Source organism: Corvus brachyrhynchos, unplaced genomic scaffold (genome assembly GCF_000691975.1).
Source record: "Corvus brachyrhynchos isolate BGI_N302 unplaced genomic scaffold, ASM69197v1 scaffold7, whole genome shotgun sequence".
Classification (NCBI taxonomy): Eukaryota; Metazoa; Chordata; class Aves; order Passeriformes; family Corvidae; genus Corvus; species Corvus brachyrhynchos.
Genome location: NW_008239054.1, coordinates 1497943 through 1505957, shown reverse-complemented (window position 1 = coordinate 1505957; position 8015 = coordinate 1497943).

Sequence of the window (8015 nt, the reverse complement as noted above, 5' to 3'; positions counted from 1 at the left end):
TGTGCTTTTTTGTCCTCTTGCTTTGTGATGCTTTGAGCTTTCTTAATTGATGGAGATGTCAGTGAAACTGGCCAGACTGCTCCTCTGTCTGTTGTTTAAAGAAGGAGATTTATTTCTTTGCTCCAAAAGGTGAAAGGATGCAAACGTAAGGGCACACCTGTGTTCTATGAAGATATTTGTATAGTCAGACCATAGTGTCTCGACATGTGGTGCATATTGCACTTACATAGCAGTAATGAAGAACAGAAGCTGAAAATCTGGTGTTTCTTTTGTCTTGGTTGTATTTTTGTCCCAGCTGTAACTAGGTAGGATTGTGTTTGCTTTTCAGTGCTTGCATTATCAGACCTATTGCAAACAAATCTTTCTTTTGTTTCTTTTCTTACTACTCCTAGAAGCTTGTATTTTCTGCTCTCTCTTTACCCTATGTTGTCTCTTCTAGGAACACCACAGAAACCCCCCCAGATTATAGTTTTCTTTATGCCTTTCAAAGGTTACAATTCAGCTGTCATTCTTTGCCCAGTTTCCTAGTGTCTTTAAATCCAAATTCTCTGAGTCTGCCATGGATGTGAAAGGGTGTGAATTATGATGCAATAGAACACTTATGAAGTATGAGGCTAGAAGTCAAGTACCATTAAAGGCAAAAATGTGTGAATTGTTGTGCCATAAGTCACTTAATAAAATATTGCATGATTCTAAGTTGGCCTGATGCAATTCTTTACTTAAAAAAAAAACCCCAAACAACAAACCCAAACCATAAAGAAAGTTCAGGAATAATTTATTTTAAATTATTTGAAAATGACTTTATTGAATAAAAATTAAATGGGTTAAATTTATGATATAAATGTACTCTATTTTAGGTTAACACTAAAAAGTCTACAAATGGATTAGTTGAAAAGGAGTATAGCTGTGTATTTTTAAAGCTAATAGAATCACTGTGTTGAGCAGGATGAGTGTCATGGAATGATTTGGGTGGGAAGGCACCTTAAAGATCATCCAGTTTCATTTCTCCTGCCATGGGGACACCTTCCACTAAAGCAGGCAGCTCAAAGAAAGCCCCATCCAACCTGACCTTGAAACTTTCAAGGCTGGGGCATCCACAGCCTCTCTGGAAAACCTGTTCCAGTGCCTCACTACTCTCACAGTAAAGAGTATCTTCTTCGTATCTAATCCATACCTATCCTCTTTCAGTTTGAAGCCATTCCTCATTTTCCTATCACTACATTCTGTTGAAAAAAGTCCCTCTCTGGCTTTTGTGAAGACCTTCTGTAGGCACTAGTAGGCTGCTATAAGGTCTTCACAAAGCCTTCCCTAAACTCTTTCCAAATTGCTCCCTTTTTTCTCACAAGCAGAAGTATATGAGGATTGTGAGCATCTAGGCTGATATAAGTAGTAAAGACAATAGATCCTGCAGTCTTTTTTTACCATTTCTTCTTGCAGTGGCTGTTCAGAAGTTGATCAAAATGACTTTACAGTACAGAAGTGTATGGTAATTTTCTATCAGGAAAGCATTATTCTAAAGAAAAATATTTAGAGCTCTGTAAGAGCTAAACCAAGGTGAGTTGTTTTTCAGTTCTCAAATGCTTTGCACTTTAATATTAGAACTTGGGCCCTTTTTGTGTGAGATCCACACATATGTGTGAAGCCAAAAGGTGTTGACCTGTGCTGCTCTTGGAATGGGAGCATTTACATTCATAGTGAACGTCATCCAGTTGCTGACATCCAGTAGATGGTGGAAGCATGATTAATAGTCAGTTTCTCCATCTGAAATAGAGAAATCTTTATTTTCACCTTTTTTCCTTTATCTTAAGAAAAAAAGTAATCAAAATTTAAAAAACTCTATTTGGAGGTGTGATACCCAAGATTCATTTCCATGAAGGTGCTTCCTGAAATTTAAAGTTCTATTTAAGTAGTATCCTTCCCCTTCTGACATTTGGATTTAGATTAAAATGGTTCCAAAGCTTGTCTAAAAGCTTGTCAAATGTTCACACCATAGAAGTAAGGGGATATTGTCACATTACAACTAGTTGTTCTGATTTTGCCTGCCAGCCTGTGACAAGGTCAAAGCACAGCACAAAAATCTGAGTTACAGTTAGAAACAAGATATAATAAATTTCTCAATAAAGCTGCCTGAATTTGAAACAAATGGAGAAAATAGATTTTTTTTCATAGCTCTGGCAAAGTAGACAATGGTTATTGCATTGTCCCACCACTGGAGGCAGATTCTGAGAGATGCCATGCACTTAGTATTCCAAGATACTTGAATGTCCTTTGGAATTTTTTTCAGATGTTTTCAATGTCTGTCCCATGGATGTATTTTCTGGTCAATAGATTTTATCTAATTACTGAGTGTGAAGATATAATTTCTTGTGGTGGGCTTTTAAATGATACAGTTCCACAGCTATTGTCACTACAAATTTTTATAAACATGCCTTCAGTGCTGCAGATATAACACATATGTTGGGCTGTTTCTTATTTTTTCTTTTTCTTTGCTTTTTGCTCTGTGCTTCTGAACACTCATTTTCATTTTGGAAAGGTATTGTGTTGGTACACCTGGTGAGTTTTCACTGATGACTCCTTTTATGCGTATAAATGCAATTGCATTGTCAGCTCGGAACTGAGCTTTAGGAAAAAAAGGGGCAAAGCTGGAGAAGGGCAGAAGTACCCAGAAACTTAAAGATGGAGGTGAGGTTTTAATGGAATTTCAAAATGGACTGATTTAGTTCAGATCTTGCTGTTGAGACATTTAAAGGGATTAACACAACTGGCCTATTAGATTAGTTATTTATAACATCTTCAAATTATATTTTGCCATGTGTGAATTTTCTGCTGTCTTATTATAAGAATTCACTTGGCAGTATGCTTGTTTTTTACTGTGGAACCTATATTCTTTTTTTTTGTTCATTAGTCAGCCTTTCTGGATTCAGGAATTTGTCCTGAATTCCCTGACAGAATTCACTATCAACAGAATACCTGGTTTTTTGGTTGCTTGTTAGAGAACTATTGACAGCAGACGAGACAATAGATGTGTGCACATACAGAAAGAAGATCTGTGTAAGATTTGTCTTCTCAGACACCGGGTTAGAGAACAAACACCCAATCAGAGATTGCAATTCTCTAGTGGTTGCTCTTATACTTTAGAGAAATAACCAACTGGCTGACAGTTCAGATGGACACAAAGCACATTCAATTTTGATCTGTGTATGGCAAATTTGAGTTGCAGGATGTGTGTTGGGTTTCTGGATAAATGAGTGATGTTTTTGATTCCTACTGTTGAAACACAGCCCTGGTATTTTAAGCTCAGCTTGTAAGAAGACCACTTACTTTCATGGGGATATTCATTAGGGACATTTTCTTCCTCTCTCTCTCTTTCTCTCTCTTTCTCTACCTCTTTAGAGAGTGAAATAAAGAATGGTTTGGCATTAAAAGCAGGCTGTTTGTGAATCAGACACCTGAATAATGATCCTGAAGTTGTTATTTTTATACAAATATGGCTATTAGGATGAGGATGAATGTACAAATTAATGAAGCCTGATATAGGAATAAGAATTAGTTAATCCAGCAAAAGCTGCAAATGGTATTTTTAATCTTTCAAAGGAACTGCAGGTAATTTTTTAAATTGTTTTCTCTATCTTACTTTTTCACACTTCTTCAAACTCTTTAGAGAACAATTTGGCTCTTAATGTCCAGTTGAGGAAGCATAGAATAAAACAATTCAGTAAAATCCAAGTGTCTTACAGTCTATATAAACTAACTAAAATTGTGATTGTAATAAATTGTGGTACATCAGTCAGCTCCAGATCTAATCTTGTAGCTTTTAACATTAGTTGCTGGTGATAAAAGTTACTGTCTGTGGCCTAAGCCAAATGGGAAGAATTCATACATCTGTTTCTTCAATACAGATTCCTCAGTGTGAGCCTTCTGTTCCTTTCAGGTGATAAAGGATTCCCTTGAAAAGCATGCAAAATTTATCTACCAGCAGAGTTAGTGAGAATGTTTCTTTTAACAACTGAGGGAATAGTACTGAGAACATCTGTCCTTGTTTCAGCTAGGGTAGAGTTAATTGCTTTTCAATAGCTGTTACAGTGCTGTTTTTTGGATTTGGAATGACGATGGTGTTGATAACACACTGATGTTTTGGTTTTTCTGTTGTGTTTATCCTAAGACAAGAACTCTTTTTTTGCTTTGTCTCATACTCTGTCGGTGAGGAGGTTTACCAAACAAAAAGCAAACTGTGAGGGAGCATAGCTGGGACAGGTGAACTGAACTGACCAAAGGGATGTTCCACACCACAGAATGTCATGCCCTATGAAGAATGCAGTATATAAACTAGGGGGAATTACCTGGAAGGGTGGCCAATCTGGGTTCAGGAAGGGAGGTCTGGCATCAGTCAGTGGGTGGTAAGCAATTGCATTGTGTACCACTCATTTTGGGTTTTTTTCATTATCATTATTAGTATTATTTTTACCATTGTTATTGTATTTTACTCTGTTCTTTTCTCAACATACAAGTTTTACTTTGATTCTCCTCCCCACTCCACCAGGCTGGGGTTGATAAGAGGGGAGGTTGAGCAAGCGGCTGCGTGGTGTTTCATCTCCAGCTGGTCTTAAAACCATGACAGCACCTTAAATTCCTTCCTTAAATTCTATTTCATAGACTTCTGATCATTATTTCATTTTCTCTCAATTTCAAAAGGATCTAAGAAGATCAAAAAAAGTCTGTCTGTACTTACCCTGGTGTTAAATTTTTAGTGATTTCTTCTGCAGGCTGCTGTTTATTGGAGCCCCTTGTGAAGGTAAAATCACTTGAGAAACATATATGAAGATGGCAATAGTAATGGTGTGCTGTTCTTCTTGAGATATCTGTTTTTACAGCATGTGCTAGTCCACTTGGCTCTCATTTAACCCACATTTTCTTGTCTACCCAGAAAGGATGATGATTATTCAATACTCTTTACTGGAACTACAAAATCAGTATTTAAAATATATTGGTCTTGAATTAGTTACAAGCTTGAATGATGTAGCCTAGCAATTAGTTAACTTTTTTTTTAGTGAAGCAAACTCTTTGTGGTGAATTAGTTAATTGTGTAACATACCATTCATATACTCCTTATGATGCATTTTCAGTCAGGTTCTGACAAGGACTCCTGCTGGAACAGATTTTATTTAGTTCTCCCTTTCCTACTTAACAAAAATATGAGTTCTTTTGAATGTTAAAATACTGTTATTGCACAGTAAAGGTGCCCCACTTTAGCTGTTTGGAATAGGAGATAATGATAGCAGACTCTCATGATGTTTTAGCAAAGATTGGTACTTTCAGCTCAACTTTAAAGTATGTATTTGATTCAAAAACTGATTCTTAAGTATCCCTGTCTTTCTTAACAGACTGGGTATGTGTGCATGTGCATGCATGTTTTGTTTTAAGAGCTGTATTTTTTTCTTTGGTATTCTTTTTCCTTCAGATGTAGATTAGGGATGTTTAAATATAATACTTTGAGGTTAAAAAATGGGCAGATATTGTAGTTGGAAATTTTATTTAATATATTCATTTCAGTGTCCCCTTGTTTAATGCCTGTTTTCATATCTGAATTGATGTGATAAGATTTATCACAGGAAAAAACATCAACTGCTTTTAGTTGAGTGGGCTCATAACTACCTTTGCTACAGTGGTTCTGCAGAGGTCAAACTGTAGCACGATGGCACAGCACACGTTTCATTACTCAAAGTTCTTGTTGAGGGGCTTGATGTCAGGCAGTTGTGATTGCTTGAATACTTTTCCTAGATGGACCACTATGCTGCCAGAAAACCAGTACATTTTCTTGTTTCTAAGTATAGCACACATATATTTGTAGTAGATATGAGGAATACTGGGTAAAAACCTGACTGATCACATTTGAGACCAGTGGGTTAAAACTAATATAGGTGCTAAGCTGAGCAGGAGAACAGAAAGGCAGTTCTGCTATGGAAGGATGTGAGAAAAATCTGGCTTGCATCTACTGGAATAAAGATGAAGAAAATGTATGTTGAATATCCTGAATTGTTCAGTGCACCAAATACTGAGGAAGAAGAATTCCTTAGGCAAAATAAAAAACTTAGGAGATAAATAGATATAAATTAAGCATTAATATGTTTTAAGCTGAAAACTGGGAGAAGAAATATGGCGGTAAAACAAAAATAATAATTGTGGAAAGTGAATTAGGTATGAGTATCTGACATGATTTCTAAAATTTCATTGGAATGAGTTTTGGTATGCCTTTCCATTTTGACTGTCTGAAAATATCAGCTTTGTTGAGAAGCTCTTCTATGTCTCTCCTGAACTCATACAGAACATACAGGATTCATACAGAACTCATACAGAAAATAATACATAGAATACTGGACTCTCTGGAGGCTCTGCAAATATTAATGTGAACAGAATCTCAATGATACACACACTTCCAGCAGTGAATTGTTTGCATCTTATGTCTTGCTTTGTAATAACTTCGTATGACACCTAGGAAGAAATTTAGCAATAAATAAAAAATGGCATGAAAAATCACTACAAAGGAGCAAAATGTCATGGAAAGGATATTCAGCTGAATGAATGGATAAGCAAAAAATTTTGCTGGTGAGTGAAAGACTTTGATTATGAAGTCACAAATAAAGTTTTAAAGGAGACCTCTTCCATTGCTTAGGCAGTGCTTAATTGGTTTTTCTCAAAGCAACAAATTTACAGCCTGGATTTATTGGAGTATTGATGTGGCTTCCTGCAAAGGAAGTTTGTCTTAGGTGAGATAAACGACATAGACTAAAAATGGGCTCCTTCTAAATGTAGTGTTCCAGTAATTTAAAAATGATTGTGTATTTTGCCATGCGGGAACAGGCAGAAGCAGGGACTGTGATGAGGATTATTGATTGCTGCAGGAGTGAGTACTTCCTAAACAATTGTATCAGTGGAAAAAAAAATAAATCAATCAAACATGTTGAGAATTTTCAAAGAAAAATACCATCTCTTATTCAAAATATTAGCAAGTTCCGTCAACTTGAAGGATGGCACCTGCACACACAAGTGTTGCTTTTCATGCAGAGCATTTGGTGTAATACGGCTCTTTGGTTATAGTACTGCATAGCAGTGATACTGACGTCATGTAATACTGAACAGTTAAGTATTCCTAAATGCTTTCTGTCACAAGTCCTTTCATTTACCCCCTAAAGGCATAAAAAAGCCAAAAGTAAAAACTAAGTCTTTCCCCATGTTTTATAATGACTTTCACGTGGGTTTTTCTTTTTAAATACTTATTTCTGATACAATCTAAGAATTGCAACCATTTACTTTATACTGGGACATTAGATGACCTGAAACCATGGATTGGCTGAGAATATGATTTTGTTTCAAAGTCAAACTATTCCCTTTTGGGTTTCATACTCTTCTGTTATCTTAGACTCCTTCCCTTCCTTTTAGGTTTTGTCTTCTGTCTCCTCTTAATTTTTTTCCTCCTAACTGTGAACTGGTGGTTTTTAGTGCTTGGGGTTTTTTTTAAAGTATTATTCATGGCCTTCTGACTATACAATTTAATAATTTTGAAATCTGTCTACTCTGTTCTTAATTTCATCTTTTATAAGCTTCCTGATACCTTCTCTTTTATTCCTGATATCTCTTGGTAGTATCTCTTTTTTTTGACTGACTCATGATATCCTAACAAGGTTGAGTGGTGTTTTCCAAGAGAATAGTTTTAGTCAGTGAAAAATGCAGTTTTAGTCAATACAAAACTTTTGAGGCTGTTGCAAAATTGGGTGAATACTTTAGGACCTTTAATTTAAAAAGTGGTTCCTCAACAACATTTGTTGAAATATATCCAAATTATTTCTCTGGATTCATCGGAGATGTAACAGCATGTATACAAAGAGCTTAAGGAACAATCCGATCCTTTTCAGAAGCTTAGTGGAGTCACTGAATTTACTAATTCTTCCAGGTCTAAGAAGATGGATAAAAATTAAGAAAGAGAGCTTTGAATGGATTTTTCCTATTCTTTCCTGCTG